This window comes from Delphinapterus leucas, chromosome 13 (assembly GCF_059928025.1).
Source record: "Delphinapterus leucas isolate spDelLeu-1000000601 "Yukka" chromosome 13, BTC_Dleu_Yukka2, whole genome shotgun sequence".
In the NCBI taxonomy this organism is placed as follows: domain Eukaryota; kingdom Metazoa; phylum Chordata; class Mammalia; order Artiodactyla; family Monodontidae; genus Delphinapterus; species Delphinapterus leucas.
This window is the reverse complement of record NC_143141.1, coordinates 8,872,828-8,895,703: the sequence shown is the minus strand read 5'-3', so window position 1 is coordinate 8,895,703 and position 22,876 is coordinate 8,872,828. Positions and strand designations below refer to the sequence as shown.

General features: G+C 39.6%; 1 protein-coding gene across 6 annotated transcripts in view; it reads left to right on the top strand.

Annotated features, from left to right (window-relative positions):
• CNGA3 (cyclic nucleotide gated channel subunit alpha 3) overlaps nt 1–22,876 on the top strand; it is a 109,697-nt gene extending 86,821 nt beyond the window's left edge. For all 6 annotated transcript variants that reach the window (XM_089922700.1, XM_089922703.1, XM_089922701.1 and 3 more), the window contains one exon: nt 1–22,876. This exon is cut by the window's left edge and continues 15,030 nt beyond it. The gene's annotated coding sequence lies outside the window, so the exon portion shown is untranslated.

Sequence of the window (22,876 nt, the reverse complement as noted above, 5' to 3'; positions counted from 1 at the left end):
TTAGCCAATACCAGTTGTCAGTAGAAAATGTAGCTTCTTAAGGTTTACGATGCCACAAGAAAAACTGGCAAATGCAGTGATCATTTCTATAGAAAAGAGATAATGGACACACCACCATTAAAACTGGCAAAGCATTTCATTTCCATGAAAGCAATAGGTGTATCTGTTTCATAACAAATTAATTTTTCTTAGTGATTTTGAGTTTCCAACTCATTAACAATTCAAAATTTCTATTTTATGTTTGATAATTAGCTTCATATAATTTTTTAAATTAATGAGTCTTTATTGTATATATATATTTTACATCTTTGGCTTCATATAATTTTTTTTTTTTTGCGGTACGTGGACCTCTCACTGTTGCCGCCTCTCCCGTTGCAGAGCACAGGCTCCGGACGAGCAGGCCCAGCGGCCATGGCCCACGGGCCCAGCCGCTCTGCGGCATGTGGGATCTTCCCGGACCGGGGCACAAACCCGTGTCCCCTGCATCGGCAGGCGGACTCTCAACCACTGCGCCACCAGGGAAGACCAGCTTCATATAATTTTTATTGAAGTATAGTTAGTTTATAATGTTGTGTTAGTTTCTGGTGTACAGCAAAGTGATTCAAATATATATATAGTCATATACATATTAATATAAATGTATTATTTTTCAGATTCTTTTCCATTTAGGTTATTATAAGATATTGAATATAGTTCCCTGTTTTATACAGTAGGACCTTATTATTTATCTACTTTATACAATGTAGTTTGTATCTGCTAATCCCAAACTCCTAATTTATCCCTCCCCTACCCCTTTTCCCCTTTGGTAACCATACATTTGTTTACTATGTCTGTGAATCTGTTTGTTTTGTAAATAAGTTCATTTGTATCATTTTTTAGATTCCACAAATAAGTGATATCATATGATATTTGTCTTTCTCTGTCTGACTTACTTCACTTAGTATGACCACCTCTAGGTCCATCCATGTTGCTGCATATGGCATTATTTCATTCTTTTTTATGGCTGAGTAGTATTCCATTGTGTGTGTTTACCACATCTTTATCCATTCATCTGTCAATGGACACTTAGGTTGCTTCCATGTCCTGACTATTGTAAATAGTGCTGCTATGAACATTGGGGTGCATGTATCTTTCCAATTATGGTTTTCTCCAGATATATGCCCAGAAGTAGGATTGCTGGATCATATGGTAGGTCTAGTTTTAGTTTTTTAAGGAACCTCCACACTGTTCTACATAGTGGCTGCACCATTTTACATTCCCACCAACAGTGTAGGAGGGTTCCCTTTTCTCTACACCATCTCCTGCATTTATTATTTGTAGTCTCTTTGATGATGCCATTCTGCCAGTGAGAGGTGATACCTCATTGTAGTTTTGATTTGCGTTTCTCTAATAATTAGTGATGTTGAGCATCTTTTCATGTGCTTGTTGGCCATCTGTATGTCTTCTTTGGAGAAATGTCTGTTTAAGTATTCTGCCCATTTTTTTGATTGGGTTGTTTTGTTGTTGTTGGGGGTTTTCTGTTTGTTTGTTTTTGATATTGAGCTGTATGAGCTGCTTGTATATTTTGGAAATTAAGCCCTTGTTGGTTGCATCATGTGCAAATATTTTCTCCCATTCCATAGGTTGTCTTTTTGTTTTGTTCATGGTTTCCTCTGCTCTGCAAAAGTGTATAAGTTTGATAGGTCCCATTTGTTTATTTTTGCTTGTATTTCTTTTGCCTTAGGAGCCTGACCTAAGAAAACATTGCTGTGATTTATGTCGGATCATGTTTTGCCTATGTTCTTTTCTAGGAGTTTTATGGTGTCATGTCTCATATTTAAGCCTTTAAGCCATTTTTGTGCATGGTGTGAGGGAGTCTTGTAACTTCATTGATTTACATGCTGCTGTCCAGCTTTTCCAGCACCACTTGCTGAAGAAACTGTCTTTTCTCCATTGTATATTCTTGCCTCTTTTGTTGAAGATTAATTGACTGTAGGTGTGTGGATTTACTTCTGGGCTCTCTGTTCTGTTCCATTAATCCTTATGTCTGTTTTTGTGCCAATACCGTACTGCTTTGATTACTGTAGCTTTGTAGTAGTGTCTGAAGTCTGGGAGGGTTATGCTTCCAGCATTGTTGTTTTTCCTCAGGATTGCTTTGGCAATTCTGGGTCTTCTTTGGTTCCATATAATTTTATGATTATTTGTTCTAGTTCTGTGAAAAATGTTATGGGTGATTCAATAGGGATTGCACTAAATCTGTAGATTGGGTAGTATGGCCATTTTAATGATATTAATTCTTCCAATCCATAGCATGGGCTATCTTTCCATTTCTTTGAGTTATCTTCAATTTCCTTTATCAGTGTTTTATAGTTCTTAGCATATGTCTTTCACCTACTTGGTCAGGCATATGATTTTTTAATAATGGCCTTATGTTTGTTATAATTGTTAAGACTGGGAAACAAAAAATCTATTAACTGAAAAAATGTTTGCCTTGTTCTGGCACGTTAGGATGTCTGTGTGGTAAACTGCTCACACTCTGAGATGCTCTTGGGAATCCCTGCTCACTTCAGCAGCAGAAGGACAGACAGAGTCTGCCATACTGTTCAGAGTGCTTCCCTCCTTCCCTCCCTTCTGCTCAGCCCCAAACTCAGACAGTTGGATTTGCAAAAGCTAAATGAGCAAATGCTACAGCTCCACCATGTTTCCAGATGTTTTATTGAGAAAGGCTACTGTGTCCAGGGTTCTGGGGCTGCTCTGGTCGGTTAATACTGTTGCCAACAGGGTGAAGCCACAGCTATTGCATCTCTCTGCACCTGGGGCAGGGCTGGGGGTGTGGGGTCAGCCAGTTTCCAAGGCCCCTCCAGCTCTGCCCTTCTCTGATCCTACCAGTAGGAGAAAGGGGGACTGTGCCCCTTGTGTTTTATAGGTGGGCCTTATCCTTTGATACTGGAGGGTTCTGAGCTGCCTCCTAAATAAACCACTGTGTGTGGGAGTTGGATTTGGAGACCTAAGGAGACCAGTTGGGAAGCCTTAGCGCTGGCCCAGGTAGGGAGGATGGCAGGCTGAACAGTCAAGAAACATTTAAGAGGCCTAGTAGTTAGTAGTATTTTAAAGCCTGGGGAGCTTCACCATTTTTAAAGGGTAGGAGAAAGAAGACGCACCCATGAAACCTACAGAGAACTGAGGCAAGCAAGTAAGTGGTCAGGATGTGGTCAAAGTCAGAGATGGAAATTCAAGGAGGAGGGTGCGATCGATGATGTCACGTTCTGGGAAGAGCTGCAAAGTGTGCATTGAATTTGGTAACAAAGAGGACATCGGTGACCTTGGCAAGTTCTCTTGTGCTATTTCATTCAGTCTTTCCTTCTGGAAGAGGTAGGTATGATAGCAAAAGGTAGAAAGATACATGCAGTAAATCATTAACCGTTGTCTCCTGGTAGAATTGTGAATGATCTTTTTGTCCTTCTTTGCTTAACTGTACCTTCCAATTTTTTTTAAACCACAAGCATGTATTACTTTTGTTATTATTTATGAAAAAAGAAATAAGAGACATGAAGGAGGAAGAACTCTGGGCCAGGGGCCCTCAGAACCTTTGGTAAGCAACTCTCATCTTCTAAATCCTGTCTCGGCCAGAGAGGATCCTGCACGTCTAATGTTCTTTATTCTCCAAGTCTTCTGTTTTAACACTTTGCTTTAACCTTGTATTTGCTAAACCACATCATGAGTACAGAGAATAGATAAGCAGGTAAACATGAATGAAACCATTAAAATTAAAATGATAGACCATTATTTTTTTCTGTGTGCAAGAATTTCATGATGAGTGGATTTCCCAGAACCACAACAAAGCCAGATTTTGGGGGGGAAGAAAAACCTCATGCCCGTGGGTGGCATTGTACTTCAGAAGTTGCCTGTCCCCAAGACAAGGCAATTATGTCAGAAACCAGGCTTTGTATCTAGTAATTGCTACAATGTGGCAACTGCAGTCCAGAAGAATCTGATGTCAATGACCTTGAATATAACCATGTAACTGGCTCCCCAACTTGAGCAATGATGCTTTAGATGCTGAGGATCAACTTCTTTTTTTAAAAAAATGAGGGGCTTCCCTGGTGGCACAGTGGTTAAGAATACGCCTGCCAATGCAGGAGACACGGGTTCGATCCCTGGTCCGGGAAGATCCCATATGCCGCGGAGCAGCTGAGCCCGTGTGCCACAACGACTGAGCCTGTGCTCTAGAGCCCGCGAGCCACAACCACTGAGCCCATGCGCCACAAATACGGAAGCCTGCACTCCTAGAGCCTATGCTCCGCAACAAGAGAAGCCACCGCAATGCAAAGCCCATGCACCACAACAAAGAGTAGCCCCCGCTCGCCAAAACTAGAGACAGCCCGCATGGGTTATGAAAACTTCAAAACTCTTTTGATAGCTCCTTCAAAATAATCTGAGTTCTGTTTTACTAAGGCAAGCATTTTAAGATGAGAATCTCAAGATGGTCTTTGGAAATTTTTTAAACTTCAGATATACTTTCAAATATTAAAATTAAATTTTGGTCAATACGTTAATAGACACCTTATATTACCAGTGAAATTGCCTAAGATTAGACAGTTACAAATGACACATTATGAATCATTTGGGTGATATTTTCCCCTGGGGCCTGGTGAACCACTGAAGCAAGCCTGTCATGGCTGCTGGCAGCAGTGGTTAACCCTAGACCCAGATGCGGAGTCAGCTTTGACAGAATGATTTCATTCTTCCATATATTTCAGGTGGGTATGCAAGATGCATGCTGTTAATAGAAATCAGTGTTCACAGATTTGGCAATGTTGGACTCTCCCATTGTTTAAGTACAGCCCATATCTTTCCTAAGTGCATTGAAGGAGAAATCGTGTGTGTGTGATTGTTGTACACAAAGTTTAGGTTAATAATCAGGCGAGGGAGGGATCCAGAGGGCACATCTGCCAGTACTTGGAGTGGTTTTCCAGGGAAAGGTTAGGCTGAGCTGTGCACATGCACCCACCCAGGGGATCCACCCAGCAGGGAACATGCCTCAGAGCCAGAGCAAGTAAGAGTGGGAGGGAACAGCTCTTTTCTGTGCAAACAGCAGCCTTCAGGGTTGGCAGCAAGGTATGGTTTGGCCTTTTTAGCACCCTGCAATAATTAAGTCAAGATGCCAAAGCAAGACTATGGTTGACACCATTTGTGGAATTTAAGATCCAATGACTGATAATAAACTCCTAGGTGCTTGTCCCTCTCGTGGGAGGGTGGCTTTTGATGAAGATGGTGATGGTCACAAGCGCCCTCTCTCCTTCCTCGTCTCTGTGGTGAGGCCACGGTGAGGGCTCACTGACAGGCACCGAGGCCCCCCTCTGCCTCCCTTGCAGTTCGGCTGATGAGGGGACCAGCAGTGAGCACAGATGTGTGAGCGGAAGTAGCGTGTCTACATGTGCCCACCCCATGCTTGCTTCCTCCTCTGCCTTGGTGACCTGCAGGCCTCATGACGCAGAGTCTGCATCTCCAAGCCATTGCTGCAGCCCCCAAGACTGTGATATGAGGGAGAAATAGACCTTCACTGTGTAAAGCCAGTGACAGTTGGTGTTTATTTGCAACGTTTTATAATATCTGCCTTTGAATAAGGAAGGAAGCATTTTACTTCCTGTGCCAGCAAGTCGGTGTTATATTTCTATAAAAGTCATTCCCAACCCTACCTCCTGATCCGTGATGCTCCTAAGGGTGCTGTCCCCGTCCCTGGGTCCCTGCAGCGCCATTCTGCCCATGGATGCACAGAAAGCCTTGGGCCCCGAGACACACCGCTTATTTTGCCACCTGTGGGACAGCTAAGGGTGAGCGCAGTTTCTAGGAGAGATCTAGGAAGGAGGAAGTAGCTGTCATCATTCCCATTTTCAAATGGGGAACCAAGGCTGAGCAAGATGAAATCACTTGTTCAGAGCATACAGCTTTGAAGCCAGGCAGGGATTCCGGAAGCCTGTATTTTTAACCACTATGCTAAACTGTGCCTCAGGAGTTGGGTCAGCTTGACAAGTTCAAACAGAATATGTCCAGTGCTTTCCTTGCAAAATTACTATGATTCTGTGAAAAGCATTTTTTTTTCCTAATTGTGGATTGCAATCCATTATTGGGTCATGAAATCGATCTAATGACAGATTTTAAGAGAATATAATAGAAAATAACAGACTGCATTGGCACCATTCACAGGGGTATGTCTCCATGAAAATTGTGTTTGTTAGACTCACATATCATGTGTTTGATTGGGACATAAAATTCAGTCTTTTGCTACAGATTGTAGTCAACAGTCTGACAACACCACAAAAATTAGGCCTCAATTGTTTGTGAGTTTAATGGGAAAAGAAAATGTTACATTTGGGGGTAACCTGTGACTCCTGATGGGCCAGCCCTCAGAAATGCCCCACTATACCTTTTATGTTTTAGACAACATTGTATTAGTTTCATGTGTACAGAAAGGGATTCAGTTATATGTATAAACATACATCTATTCTTTTTCAGATTCTTTTCCATTATAGGTTGTTACAAGATATTAAATATAGTTCCCTCTGCTATAGAGTAGGTCCTTGTCGCTTATCTATTTTATGTACAGAAGTGTGTATCCATTAATCCCAAACTCCCAATTTATCCCTGCCCCCCTTTGGTAGCCATATGTTTGTTTTCTATGTCTGTGAGCCCCGCTATACTTTGATCCCCAAAGTACAAGGTGAACAAGGCTGCTTTATTTATCCTACCAATGAAGGCACCAATGTCAGCATGCTCCCTGGCAACCAGATCTGCTCCAGCCCCCCAGAACACCCAGATTGTTCCCAATGAATTGGCCATGTCAGACAGTAGTCATCCCTTCCGAACAGACCATCCCCAAGGCCTCCGATACACTCATCTTCAGTGTGCCAAGAAATGCTTCCATCTATCTCTCCAAGTGCCAACCTCATCTTCCCTCTTCCCTCACACACTCGGAATCCACCATCCACTAGCTCATCTCTCCCCTGCTTAGTCTCAACCTGCTTTGGATGAGATGTTCTGTTTTAGCTGAAGAATAGAATAGAATATGATACTCCTTTAAAGGAAAGCAAAGCAGAGTGAATAGGAAGTGAAATACAATTCACAGTGAGCAAGAATTTTGACATTGTGTGATATCAACAGCACTGTTTCTCAGACCTCAGTGTGCATGCAAACCACCCTGAGGACCTTGTTAAGTGCAGATCCTGAGTCAGTAGGTCTGGGATGGAGCCTGAGATTCTGCATTTGTAACAAGTTCCCTGATGATTCTAGTGCTGCTGGTTCACAAAACACACTTTGCGTAGCAAGGGTCGGTCTCCACAATGGCTGGCACAGAATGGGTGCTCAAAAATATTTGCTGAATTGAATTAAATTTCAGGAGAAGCTGATTTTCTGGCAGGACTCAGCAGCAAGAGCAAGTGTGATAAGGTGAAGTAATGAGTTAAACCAGTGGTTTGCAACACTAGCTGCACATTAAAATCAGCTAGGAGGCAGCAACGTGGATGCAACTAGAGATTATCATACTGAGGGAAGTATGTCAGAAAGAGACAAATACCATATGATATCACTTATATGTGGAGTCTGAAATACGGCACAAATGAACCTATCTACAAAACAGAAACAGACTCACAGACATAGAGAACAGACTTGTGGTTGCCAAGGGGAAGGGGCATTGGGGAGGAAAGGACTGGGATTTTGGATTAGCAGATGTAAACAATTATATATAGGATGGATAAACAACAAGGCCCTACTGCATAGCACAGGGAACTATATTCAATATCCTGTGATAAACCATACGAAAAAGAATATAAAAACAAGAACGTCTATGTGTGTATGACGGACTCACTTTGCTGTACAGCAGAGATTGCCACAACGTTGTAAATCGACTATATTTCAATTTAAAAAAATCACCCAGGAAGGCTTTTAAAAATTCCAGAGCTTGGGCCCCATCCTCAGTGATTCTGATTTAATTGGTCTTGGGATAGAGCCTGCACAGCTACAATTTTTAAAAGGTCTCCAGATGATCCTGATATGCAGCCAAGTTAAAGAATTTCTAGAAAGAAAATTGTTGAATGCATGCTATGTACCAGGCGTTGTGAGCTGAGTGAGGCCCTAACATAGAGTTGAGTGAAACCAGGTCCCTGCCCTCAGTGAACTTGCTGACTAATAGGGGAAATAGATCTGTGTGTGACTATAATGCCCAAAGTTGCTATAGTACATTTATGTATGCTTGTTTTGGAAATACAGATGAGAGAGGAACTGATTCAGTCTTGAGGAAGTTGGAAGAAAAAAACGACTGCTCAAGAAGTGATAATATTTAAGACCTTAAAGGATGAGTAGGGAATTGTCAGGCAGACAAGGGAAGGAGCTGCCCCAAAGCTTTGTTCTGTCTCTTTATTAGCCGTAGGGAGGTGATATTTGGCCAGGACTCAGGATCCCAAATTCTGGACCAGCTGCCCACTGCTGCTTATGAGATTTATGAGGAAGATCCCTGCACAGTGAAGAAGGTCAGTCAGTGCCTGTTCTTTCTTTTTAGCAGCTAGGGGTATTTGGAAGGCCATACATAAGCTGTCAGGAGGGTGCAGGCAGCAAAACAGCCCACAACAGATACTCAATGGAGAGAATTTGATAGAGGAACTAGTTACATAATAGAGTTGCTAAAAACCCAAACATACAGCAACCCAGAGATTAGCAGAGAGCCCAAAAGCTGAAGGGACATTAGGAGGTGGTGGAATTACCAGAACCCAGGGGCCAGAGTTCTCCAATGGGAGCTGGAAACACAGTAAGGACTGCACAAAGGGAGCTGGGCTGACCAAGGAGATGCAGCCAATGATGCAAACGTGACAAACTCTGGTCAAGGGAGATAGGGGATGCCTAGATTCTCCTTTCCTCCTGCTCCTCTGTTTCCTGACAGTGCATGCCATTGGGGAAACCCAGCCAGAAGTCAGTTGGCAAAGGAACCTAGGAGGTGTAGTTTTCAGGGGTCAGTCCCTGAAGGGTGGGAAATGAACCTAGATGCTTATAGGCTTAATTGATACATTCTGGACTTCTGGCCCAAGGCTGACACCAAAATCAGACTGAGAAGCCTCTCTGTCCCTTTTTCCTACATCTAACACTTTATCTTGGCCTAGAGCAGAGATGCTCAACTGATATGCTGGAGACACTTCCCTGATGGGGTCTGGGGGGCCAGATTCCCTAAGATGTTTACCTCCAGCTGCAAGAGGCTTTCTTTCATTACCCCAGGATCCTGGAAAATATGTTTTCTGTATGCCATGGAGTAAAAGTATTTGGGAAGCAATGCTATAGGAAGAGGCAAAGAATGGAAGGTTCTGGAGGAAGCCCACACTTAGGAAGAGAAGGTGCTTCTAAAGCAGGGGCCCACCTTGAGGGTCTGCAAGGTGAGACAATCCCAGACTCATCCAATTGTACTAGCCAGGAGAAAAGCAATCAAAGGAGGGAGCCAGTATCAAAAAGGAGAAGTATGATCAAAATCCACTCTCTTCACAGAATCCTGAAGATGGAAGACTAAATGAAACCAAAAGTTCTCTCAGCCTCAGGTTTTGAAAGAAGTAACAAGACACTAGCATGTCCTACATCTAGGGAGCTGTTAAGGAGCTGTTCCTCTCAGTTCCTATATGCAAAGAAACAGGGAAGTGGGGCCCATACACAGGAAAACAAAAACAAACAAAAAAAACAGGCAATAGCAACTGCCTAGGAGAGAGCCTGGATTGTACTTAACAGACAAAGACTTCAAACCTATCATTATAAACATATTCAAAGAATGGAAACCATGTTTTAAAGAAGTTAAAAAAGGGAATTCCCTGGTGGTCCAGTGGTTAGGACTCCATGCTTCCACTGCCAGGGGCCCAGGTTTGATCCCTGGTCAGGGAACTAAGATCCACAAGCTGCATAGCATGGCCAAAAAATAATAATAATAATTATAATGTAGTGTTGGCCCTTTGGAAAGTAAAGGAAATCTTCAGGGTCCCCAAACAAACACCAAAATTAAAATCCTAGACTTGAGCAAAAAACAAAATGAAAACCAGATTGCTCTGAGGCAAATTACCAAATCAGTCCAGAGATTCAGGAATTAGGTGGTCAGGAATAAACTTTGGGGCTGAAATTAAAAAAAAAAAAAAAAAGAAAAAAGAAAAAGAAATGAAAAAAGATTATGACAATGTTTCATGAAATAAAGAATATCAGGGACTTCCCTGGTGGTCCAGTGGGTAAGATTCCATGCTCCCAATGCAGGGGGCCCGGGTTCGATCCCTGGTCGGGGAACTAGATTCCGCATGCATGCAGTAAATAAGAGTCCGCATGCCTCAACTAAAGATCCTGCATGCCTCAGCGAAGATCTCGAGTGCCACAACTAAGACCCAGTGCAGCCAAAATAAAGATAAATACTATTTTTAAAAAGAATATCAATAAAAAGACAGAAATTATTTAAAAAATCAAATGAAAATTCTAGGGTTGAAAAGTATAGTAATTGGCATGAAAGATTCACTAGAGGGGCTTGACTGTAAATGCGAACTGGCAGAAGAAAGAATCAGCAAACTTGAAGATAGAGCAACAGAGATTATGCAGTCCAAAGAACAGAGGGAATAAAGAATGAGGAAAAATAAACAGCACCATGAGAAATATGGGATGCCATTAAACACATCCCAGAGGGAGAGAGGAGCAAAAAGGGATCTACACATTCAAGAAGATTAACCAACTCCAAATAGAATAAATCCAACGAGATCCAAACACAAACACATCAGAGTAAAAATACTAAAAATAAAAGACAAAGGGAAAATCTTGAAAGCGGCAGGAGAATGTGACTTGTCACATGCAAGGAAATCCCAATAAGATTAACAGCTGGCTCCTCATAATACATAATGGAGACAGTTGAGTAACATATTCAAGTGCTCCATTTCTATTCAACATTGTAATGGAGGTTCTAGCAAGCACAATTAGGCAGTAAACAAGCAAACAAAGTAACAAATAAATGGCATTTAGATTGGAAAGAAAGGAAGAAGTCTCTGTAGACAGATGACATAATCTTATATATAGAAAACGAAGGGATCTAATAAAAATCTATAAGAACTAACAAATGGGTTCAGCAGTGTTGCAGAATACAAGATGAATATACAAAAATCTATTTCCATACAGTAGGAATGAACAAACCAGAAATGAAATTAAGAAAACTATTATGATATTATAAAAAGAGTAAAATAGGAATAAATGTAACCAAAGAGTGCAAACCTCATACTCTGAAAACTAGAAAACATTATTGAAAGAAATTTAAAAAGACCTAAGTAAATGGAAAGATATCCCATGTTCATGGATCAAAAGACTTAATATTTTAAGAGGGTAATATTCCTTGAATTTACCTATAGTTTCAACATATTCCCTAATGAAATTCCAGCTGGATTCTTTGAAGAAATTAATAAGTGGATCCTAAAGTTCATTTGGAAGTACAGGGGACCCAGAAGAGCCAATGAAATCTTGAAAAAGAACAAAATTGCAGGACCCACACTTCCTGATTTCAAGATTTACTACAAATCAAGGCATTGTGGCACTAGAATAAGGATAGACATCAATGGAATAGAACTGAGAATCCAGAAATAAGCCATCACATTTACAGTCAATTGGTTTTTGGCAAGGATGCCAAGGCAATTCAATGGGAGAAAGAATTGTCAGTTAAACAAATAGTACCAAGACAAATGGCTATTTAAAAGAAAAAGAATGAAATCGTACCCCTGCCTCATACTAGAAAAAAAATTGAACTCAAAATGGGTCAAATACTTCAACGAAAGAATTAAAACTATAAAACTCTTAGAAAAAACCAAAGGCAAACATTTTTGTGACCTTTTAGTAGGCAATGGTCTTTCAGATATGAAACCAAAAGCATCACCAGCAAAAGGAAAAATAGATAATTTGTGTTTTGAGAATCGTTCTAAAAGCAAAGATTGGAAATACTGTTATTTTCAAGCTTGATTTTTGACCAAATGACACAATTTGTACACCCTTTGAGAATATTATGATGGCTTTCAGGGGGACGGATGTAACTGACAACACAGAGCTTGGTGAGAAAATTTCTATCTGGAAAGTGTAGGTTAAAACACTCATTTTGTTCATTTTTTTCTATCTGGAAATTGTAGGTTAAAACACTCATTTTGTTCATTTTTTTCTATCTAATTTTAAAATAAATTGTGTTTGATTCCTTGGAGAAGAAATGCTTCATTTGCACTAATTCACTGAAGTAACAACCTCAAAACATTAATATCACTCATTAGGCATAGCTGGATCCAGAGCCTGGGATTATGCTACCAGGGCTCCTTGCCTCCATCCCTTGACCGTTTTTCTCTGCTTCCTGACCTCGTTTTCAGTCTGGCCCTCTCTACATAATGGGAAAGAGGCCAGTGTCTGCCCAAAGCACACATCCTTAAGGTCTGTGATCCAAAAGGAAGAGAGAGAACCTTTTCTAGGGTCCACTAATCAGGTCCCACAGAAGGTCTCTTGTCTCCTCTGGAACACCTGCCCTCGAATTAGAACAGCTCCTGTGGAAAAAGGGATGACGTCCCCTGATCAACCAGGTCTGGGCCATATGCCTGTCCTCATTGCACTGTAATTGATAGCACCCATCAGAGTCTCATTGGACGAGAGATGGACCTCTCCTCAAAAAGAAAAAGGGATTCAGAGCAAGCAGAAACAATAGGTTTTTACTACAGAAAGCACGAGTGAAAAATATGAAATGCTTGAAAAAGTTTGACATGATAGTAATTACTTTTATTCTGATTACTAATTACAGTAGAAGAACAAACAACTTCTTTTCAGTACTGAAGAATAATGAAGTACCTTAGCTTTTATATCCCTTCACAGTTCGTTGAAGTTAAAGAAATCATGCTATTCTGTATCTCACTTACTTTAAAGGTTCACGTAAGGTTGTGAGGATTCCATACCAGCCCTGGTCTTCATTACAGAATATTGCTGAGGTTCATTGCGTGTACTTTTCTCTGGGAAATTTTATACCAACAGTTTGATTTAAACTGTATACTTGCTTTCGGTCTAGGGGACTAGACTTCAGTGACTGAGGCTAGTCATGCAGGTGCTGTATGCCTGCATGACTGACCTCCAGTATAAACCCTTGACATTCAGGCTCACGTGAGCTTTCCAAGTTGGCAACACTTCACACATGTCGTTGCTGGAGGAATTAAGTGCAACTTGCGCCACGCCATTGAGAGAGTCCACGTGTGCCTGATTTCCTCGGGACTTTGTCCCATGTGCCTTTTCCCTTTGCTGGTTTTGTTCTGTATCCTTTCACTGCAATAAACTGTAACCTTGAGTATAACAACCTCTGGGTCCTGTGGGTCCTTCTAGCAAATTATTGAATTTCAGGACAGTCTTTTGAAGATCCCCAACATAATAATACCCTATTTGCTTTTTTAAATAACAGTTTTTTTTGAGATATAAATTCACATACCATAAAAATTACCCTTTTGGAGTGTACGAGTCAATGGGTTTTTGTATATGCACAGAACTATGCAGCCATCACCACCATCTAAATCCAGAATATTTTAATCATCCCTAAAAGATCGCTTTACCTATTAACAAACACTCTCCATCCTCCCCTCCTCCCAGTTCCTGGAAACTACATATTTACCTTTGTCTCTATGGACTTGCCTATTCTGGAAATATTATATAAATGGAATCATACAATGTGTGGCCCTTTGTAACTGGATTATTTCATTTAGCATATTATTAAGGTTTATCCATCATAGCATGTATCAGTACTTCATTCCTTTTTATTGTAAACAATATTCCACATTTTATTTATCCATTCATTCAGTTGATGAACTTTGGGTTGTTTCTACTTTTTGGCTCTTATGAATAGTGCTGCTATGAACAATCCTGTAAAAGTTTTTTCATGGATATGTTTTCAATTCTCTTCATTACATACCTAGGAGTGGAATTGATGGGTCATATGGTAACTTTATGTTTAACAGTTTTGGGAATTCCCTTGCTGTCCAGTGGTTAGCACTTTCACTGCTGTGGGCCCAGGTTTGATCTGGGAACTAAGATCCCAAAAGCCATGTGGTGCGACCAAAAAAAAAAAAAAAACTCAAAAATTGTTAAAGTGGCTGCTCCATTTTACAATACTACCAGCAATGTACGAGTGTTACAATTTACCACATATTTGCCAACACTTGTTATTATCTGACTTTTTAAGTCTTGGTCATCTTAGAGGCTGTGAAGTGGTACCTCATGGTGGTTTTGATTTGCATTTCCCTGATGGCTAATGAGGTTGAGCATCTTTCCATATACTTATTGGCCATTCATATATCTTCTCAGGAGAAATGTCTGTTTGGATCTTTTGCCCATTTTCACTTGGGTTATTTGTCTTTTAATTGCTGAGTTGTAAATGTCCTTTATGTATTGTGGATAAAAGTTCCTTAAATATATATGATTTTTTTTTTTCTTTGTGGTACCCGGGCCTCTCACTGTTGTGGCCTCTCCCGTTGCGGAGCACAGACGCGCAGGCTCAGCGGCCATGGCTCACGGGCCCAGCCGCTCCACGGCATGTGGGATCCTCCCAAACCGGGGCATGAACCCGCGTCCCCTGCATCGGCAGGCGGACTCTCAACCACTGCACCACCAGGGAAGCCCTAAATATATATGATTTTGAAATGTTTTCTCCCATTCTGTGGGTTGTCTTCACTTTCTTGATGTTACCCTTTGAAGCACAAAAGGTTTTGATTTTCGTAAAGCCCAAATTATCTATTTTTGGTTGTTGTTGCTTGTACTTGTGGTGTCACATCTAAGGAATCACCCCCTAGTCCAAGTCCAAAGAGACGTATTCTTATGTTTTCTTCTGATAATTTTACAGTATTAGCTTTTACTTTTAAGTCTGTGATCCACTTTGAGTTAATTTTCGTATATAGTGTGAAGTAAGAATCCAATGTCATTTTTTGCCTGTACATACCCAGTTGTCCCAGGACCATTTGTTTAACAGGTTATTCTTTACCCAGCTAAGTTGTTTTGGCATCAATAAAATCAATAAATCACAAACATAAGGGTTTATTTCTGGACTCTCAATTCATGTCTATCCTTATGCCAGTACCATGGTATCTTCACTATGTAGCTTTTTAGTAAGTTTTGAAATTAGTCAGAATAAGTCCTCCAACTTTGTTTTCCTTTTTCAAGATTGTTTTGACTATCTCAGTTTTTTCCATTTCCATATACATTTTTAGATCAACTTGTCAATTTCTGCAAAGAAGCTAGCTGGGATTTTGATAGGGATTATGTTGAATTGAAGATCATTTGGGGGGAATATTGCCATCTTATAAATATTAAGTCTTCTGATCCATGAACGTGGGGTATATTTCTATTTATTTAGGTTTTCTTTAATTTCTTTGAACAATGTTTTGGATTTTCAGTACACAAGTCTTGAACTTTGTTAAATATATTCCTAAGTATTTTATTATTTTGGTGCTATTATAAATGGAGTTTATAATAAGTGGAGTTTTATTGATTTCACATTTGGATTGTTCACTGCTAGTTTGTAAAAATATTGATCTTACATCCTGCATCCTTGCTGAACTGGTTTATTCTAATTTTTTTTTAATTGATTCCTGAGGCTTTTTTATATAAGGATGGCACTACCTGCAAATAGAGAGAGTTTTACCTCTTCCTCTTCAGTCTGGATGCCTTTTTTTTTTCTCCTTTTCTCCTTTCCCTAAGGGGAACCTCCAATACAATGTCGCATGTAAGTGGAAAGAGGGGACATCTTTGTCTTATTCCTGATCTTAGAGGTAAAACATCCTATCTTTCATCAAATATAATGTGGACTCTGGGTTTTCAAAAATGTTCTTTGTCAGTTTGAGGAAGTTCTCTTTTATTCCTAGTTCGTTAAGTTTTGGGTGTTGAATTTTGTCAAATCATGTGTGTTTTGCTACTTATGAATATGACGTGTTCCCTTAATTGGTTTTCAGATGTTAAACTAAATTTATACTCCTGGGATAAATCTCTCTTGGTCATGGTGTATAACATTTTCCATATATTACTAGATTCAGTATGCTAGTATTTTGGGGGGAGGATTTTTGTGTATATTCATAAGGAATATAGATTTGGAGTTTTCCTTTATTCTAATGTCTGTGTCTGTTTATGGTATTTGAGTAATACAGGCCTCATAGAAAGAGTTTGGAAGTGTTTCCTCCTCTTCTAATTTCTGTAAGAGTTTGTAAAGAATTTTTAAAATATTTGTTAAAATTCATTAGTGAAGACATCTGGGCCTGAGGATTTTTTTAATGGAATGCTTTAAAGTTATTAATTAAAAATTGTCTTCTTATTATAGGTCTATACAGATTTTCTACTTCTTTTGAGTTTGTCTCATTTGCTTCTTTCTAAGAATTTCTCAATCTCATCTAGGTTTTGTAGCTTGTTAAGATAAAATTGTTCAGAGTTTTCCTTTATAATCCTTGTTATTGATGCATGGTCAGTAGTGATATCTCCTCTCTCACTCCTAATTCTAGTAATTTGAATCTTCTCTCTCCTTTTTTTCTTGGCCAATCTAGTTAAAGGTTTGTCAAAATTGTTAGTGTTTTCAAATAACTGACTTTTGGTTTTATTGATCTTTCTATATTTTCTATTCTGTATTTCATTTGTTTCAATTCTGATCATTATTATTTCCTTTCTCGTGCTTTTCTTGGGTGGGAGGATTGTTATTTTTCTAATCTCTTAAGGAGAAAGGTTAGGTTACTAATTTTAGGTCTTTTTTTTTTTTTGATATAGGTGTTTCCAGCCATAAATTTTCCTCTTAGCACTGCTTTAGCTGCATTCCGAAAGTTTTGGTATGTTGAGTTTTCACTGTAATTTTTCTGAAAATGTTTTCTCACTTCCCTTTTGAGTTCTTTTTGACCCCCCGGTTATTGAGGGCTGTGTTGTTTAATTTCTACCTACTTGTAATTTCCTTTTGTTGTTGATTTCTATTTTAGTAACACTGGGGTCAGAGAACATACTTTATATGATTTCAATCCTTTATAATTTATTGAGACTTTTTAATGGCCTACGAGTCTATCCTGGAAAACGTTTCATAAATAACTGAGCAGTATGTATGTATGTTCTGATATTGTTGGGTGGAGTATTCTATGGATATATGTTAAGTCTAGTTGGTTTATAGTGTTATTCAAGTCTTCTGTTTCCTTGATCTTCTGCCTCATTGTTTTATGCATTATTTAAAGTAGAGTATTGACATCTTTAACTATTACTATTACACTGTCCACCTCTTACTTAAACGCTGTCCGTGTTGTCTCCTGTAATTTGGGTCTCTTTTTTGGATGCATCGTCTTTATTGTATCTTCCTGATTAACTGACCCTCTTAGAAAATGTCCCTCTTTGTCTGTAGTAATAGTTTTTCCGTTTCAAAGTTTGTTTTGTCTGATATTAGTATAACCACAGTAGCCCTCTGTTGTTTACTGTTTCTATGGTATACTTTTGTCCATCATTTTACCATTGACCTATTTGTACCTTTAAATTTTGTTTCTGTAGACAGCACATAGTTCAGTCATGTTCTTCTTTTTTTAAAAAAAATCCATCTGCCAATCTCTGCCTTTTAATTGGAGCATTTCATTTATTTATATTTAATATAACTTGTGATAAGGTAGGACTTATATCTGCCATTTTGCTCTTTGTTTTCCACATATTTTATGTCCTTTTTGTTCCTCTCTTCCTCTGTTACTGCTTCTTTTGTGGTAAATATGTATGTTTTAGTATACTACTGATATTTTAATTCCCTTCTTTCTTTTAATGTTTATATTTATATCTATATCTGTGTATATCTGCAGTTAGTATTTGCCCTGGGAATTAAATTATCATCTTAATTAACTTAAATCAATCTAGTTTGTATTAATACCAAGTTAATTTCAGTGGTATATACAAACTTCACCCCAATTAAGCTGTTTTCTCCCCACTCCTTTGTGCTATTATTATTATACACATTGTATCCTTTTTATATTATGAGCCCATCAACACAGATTTATATTGATTGTTTTATGCAGATATCTTTTAAATCAGAGAGAAGAAAAGCATTTCAAACTGATTTTTACCTTTGTATTTACCTTTAGTTTTTATTTATTTGTGTGAATTTGAGTTATTCTTTAGTGTCCTTTCATTTCAGCCTGAAGGATTGCCTTTATTATTTCTTATAGGATGGGTCTGCTAGCAGTGAATTCTCTCAGTTTTTGTTTACTTGAGAATATCTTATTCTCCTTCATTTTTGAAAGAGAGTTTTGCTGAATATAGAACTCTAGGTTTACAGCCTTTTCCTTTCAGCACTGTGATTATGTTATTTTACTTTCTTCTGACCTCCATGATTTCCTTTTTTTAAAAATAAATTTATCTATTTGTTTATTTTTGGCTGCATTGGGTCTTCATTGCTGTGTGCAGGCTTTCTCTAGTTGCGGCGAGCAGGGGCTGCTCTTCATTGCGGTGCGCAGGCTTCTCGTTGCAGTGGCTTCTCTTGTTGCGGAGCACGGGCTGTAGGCACACAGGCTTCAGTAGTTGTGGCTTGCAGGCTTCAGAGCTTGGGCTCAGTAGTTGTGGTACATGGGCTTAGTTGCTCTGCAGCATGTGGGATCTTCCTGGACCAGGGCTCGAACCTGTGTCCCCTGCATTGGCAGGCAGATTCTTAATCACAGTGCCACCAGGGAAGTCCCTTTCCATGATTTCTGATGAGAAAACAGCTGTTAATTTTGTTGAGGATCACTTGTACTTTATGAGTTGCTTCTCTCTTGGTGCTTTCAAGATTCCTTCCATCTTTGGCTTTTTTTTTCATCTTTGGCCTTTGATAGTCTGATGATGCTGTGTCTAGGGTGAATCTACTTGAGTTTATGCTAGTTGGAGTTTATTGAACTTCTTGGATGTGTAAATTAGTGTTTTTCATCATACTGGGAAATTTTTAGCCATTATTTCTTCAAATATTCTTTCTGACACCATTGTAAAGCAATTATACTCCAATAAAGATGTAAAAAAAAAATATTCTTTCTGTACCTTTCTCTCTCCTCTCCGTCTGGGACTTCCATCATGTGTATGTTGATATAGTCGATGGTGCACAGATCTCTGAGCCTCTGTTCATGTTTCTTTATTCTTTTTGCTTTATGTTCCTCAGACTAGGCTATATCAATTGACCTATTTTCAAATGTAATTCTTTCTTCTGCCAGCCCAATCCTGCTGTTATACCCCTCTAACAGATTTTTCATTTCAGTTATTATACCTTTTAAATATAGGATTTATGTTTGGTTCTTTTTTTATAACTCCCATCTCTTTTTGATATTCTCTTTTTGTTACTCTCATACTTTCCTTTAGCTTTTTTTTAAACATTAATTTATTTATTTATGCCTGTTTTGGGTCTTCGTTTCTGTGTGAGGGCTTTCTCTAGTTGTGGCAAGTGGGGGCCGCTCTTCATCGTGGTGTGCGGGCCTCTCACTGTCGCTGCCTCTCTTGTTCTCTGCGGAGCACAGGCTCCAGACGTGCAGGCTCAGTAATTGTGGCTTATGGGCCCAGTTGCTCTGTGGCATGTGGGATCTTCCCAGACCAGGGCTCGAACCCGTGTTCCCTGCATTGGCAGGCAGATTCTCAACCACTGCGCCACCAGGGAAGCCCTCCTTTAGCTTTTGATACGTGGTTTCCTTTGGTTCTTTGAACATGTTTATGATAACTGATTTAAAGTCTTTGTCTAGTAAGTATAACACTTGTGTTTTCTCACAGACATTCTATTGACTACCTTTTAGCCTCTGTCCTTTCCTGTTTCTTTATGCTTAAACTTTTTGTTTGAAACTGGACATTTTAAATTACATAATGTGGCAATTCTGGAAATCAAGTTTCCCTCTACCCCAGGGAAAGAGAAGAGGGCCTTTTGTTTGTTTAGTGTCTCTCTTGGGATAATTCTATAAAGCCTTTATTCTATGTCATTTGTAGCCACTGAAGTCCTTGCTTGGTTAGCTTAATTCCTGTCTTTTTATTGATATTCTTTGTGTATATTGGCTAACTATTATACAAAGATAGTCTCAAATGCTGGGACGAATGTCTTCTTTTTTTAAAAAAAAAAATTTATTTGTTTATTTTTGGCTGCATTGGGTCTTTGTTGCTGCGCATGGGCTTTCTCTAGTTGTGGTGAGCGGGGGCTACTCTTCGTTGTGGTGCATGGACTTCTCATTGCGGTGGCTTCTCTTGTTGTGGAGCACCGGCTCTAGGCACACGGGCTCAGTAGTTGTGGCACACGGGCTTAGTTGCTCTGTGGCATGTGGGATCTTCCCGGACCAGGGCTCGAACCCATGTCCCCTCATTAGCAGGCAGATTCTTAACCACTGCGCCACCAGGGAAGCCCTCAATATGTCTTTATGAAGGGGCTGTGTGTGTATGTTGAGGCATGTCTTCAGTGTTCGGGCAGGCAATTTACAACTCTGCCTGAGCCTTCATTTCTTGCTTGCTCAAAGCCTCAAGGTCAGCCAGAAGTGAGAAATTATGGCCTTCTTAAGTCTTTCCTGGACATGTGCATAGTTGTACACATGTGTGTCCTTTTGGATTCCAAGAAATATGTCAGGTCTTTCCAAAGTTCCCCCATTCTTTCCTTTTAATTGGTGAGTCTCTTGCTAGCTCCACCTGGTATCACCACCTTAGGCAGTTGCCCTGTTAAGTAATTGTTGCCGATTGCTTTCACCAAATGCTCTGTGGATAGGGCCAACTGCACCAAATAAGCACTGAGTCAGGTCAATTAAAGACAAGCCCTGAGAATGGAGCTTCTCCATTAAGCTGCCAGGCCAGTCACATAGTGAAAACTCCTTGGGGATAGGGCGTTATGAGGCACTCCAAAAGCTTTTTTGTGCCTCCTTTTTTGCGAGGCCACTGGTTTTCACAGCTACTATGGCAGCAGGGCTGTTAGTTTTCCAGGCTACATATATTCTCCAGTGAAAACACATGTAAATATATTATGTTTAATGGCCCCCAAAGAAATTCTCATGTAGGTTGTTTCGAGTCCCCAAAACAGCACTGCTTAGCTCTTAATTATCATATATAGATGATCTAAGTCAGCTTACTTATTGTATATAGACAATCTAGGTCCACACGTTTATCAGAATCCCTGGAGGGCTTGTTAAAACACAGATTGCTTGGCCCCACTTTCAGAGTTTCTGATTCAGCAGGTCTGGCATGGAGCCTGGGAACTTGCATTTCTAGCAAGTTCTGAGAGGATATCAATGCTGTTGTTTGGGTATCACATGCTGAGAGTTTCTGAAGGATGGGGATATTTTCCCACAAGCACACTTCTAGGATACTTTCTTCTATCATGTTGTGATGCTTAGGGAATGCACAGTACCATATTTACCAACAAACCTGGCTCCTTTTTCTCTTGATAATGTTCATTCTGCAGTGAAATTGGGGCCCCGTTCCTTGCTGCACTGAAATTGTAATTGATCTTTATAAGATTAACCTGAATTACGCAACAGTCAAGTGACAAATGTTATTGGAGGCCTGATTCTCATTCAGTTTGTTACTATGCTAAATGAATGAATTGTTGAACTTTGATGTCTATTTTTAAATGTTTGTGAATTTAAATTTGTTACTTTTTTTTAAAGCCAGTGATTGAAAAACTCTCTTGGCTTGATTAAAGTTATCATGGCCATAAAATGTATTGTCTGAACACTTTTGAGAACACTTTTGAGAATGAAAGGGGACCTATTAATAATTTTGCTGGGTAAAAGATGTAAACTGGGGTTGTCCCAGCTAAACCAGGTATATTGGTCACCCTAGTTTTAGAAAATAAGGTATAAAATTATTTTTGCATTTCCACAAGTTTGATATTTTGGATTTAGTTTTACACTAGGGTTAAAGTTCTGTCAATATTTCTATCCATTTATCTGAAGAAATAATAGAAAGCTTTTTGTTAGTAAATTACTTTTCAGAAGAGAAATAAAAATCAGAAAATAAATTAAACTTTAAAAAGTTTCATATTTACTTATTTTTATCCAGACTGTTGTCTGCGTTTGGTTTTTGGTGACATGGGGAAGCTCAGCTCTAATTCTAAATATTAGAGAATTTTTGTTTAATTTTCATTTCTTACAGGTTAATCTTTTCTTTTTAAAGTAATTTATAAATGTTTGTTTTTATACCTGAGGGATGTGAGCGCCAACTGAGAAGTGTTCTGGTTTATTGAATTAAATTAGTTTTCATTCAAGAATTTTAAAGAATTTTTTTTCTGACAAAATTTAAAGATGAAGATGAATGTTTATATTCAGTCCAGTATTACCCTTGCTCAAGCAGAAATATTAAGGTTTAAAGTTATATTAAAGTGAAATTTTTCTTCCAAAACTTCTGACTCTTCTATTTCACATCCCCCCGCGCCCCCGCCATGGAAGAATAGAACTTTGGGAGAGAGGTGTAAGGAGCTGATATTTGGTGAGAGTCTGTAAATGTATATACAGTATGCCAGGACAATCTGGAAGGATGTTAGCAGTCTCTGTCTTCTTGCTTATCTGTTTCTTCAAAGTATGATTTTAATTTTTGCTTGTTTCTGGGCTGAATGTTCAGTTTCCTAAACTTCGCCAGGGGACTGCGTAGTCCGCACCCGGGGAGCGCGCTCACCGGAGGGCAAACGGCCGGAGCGGTTCCCGGGTCGCGACTCTTCAGGAGTCTTCTTCCTCAGGGATGCGTCGGGGCCTCCAAGCCTCAGTATTTGTGAGGGCGAAAATGCCATCGTCCAATTAAAGTGCAGAAGTTCAAGAACTCCTTGCAGGCGATTCGATGACAGCTGAGAGCGGGTCTTGCAGGAAGCCGAGAGAAGTCTGCGTGAGCAGCCGCGGAGGAGGACCGGCCGGGTGGGGTCGGCCCAGACCGGGGCTCGTGG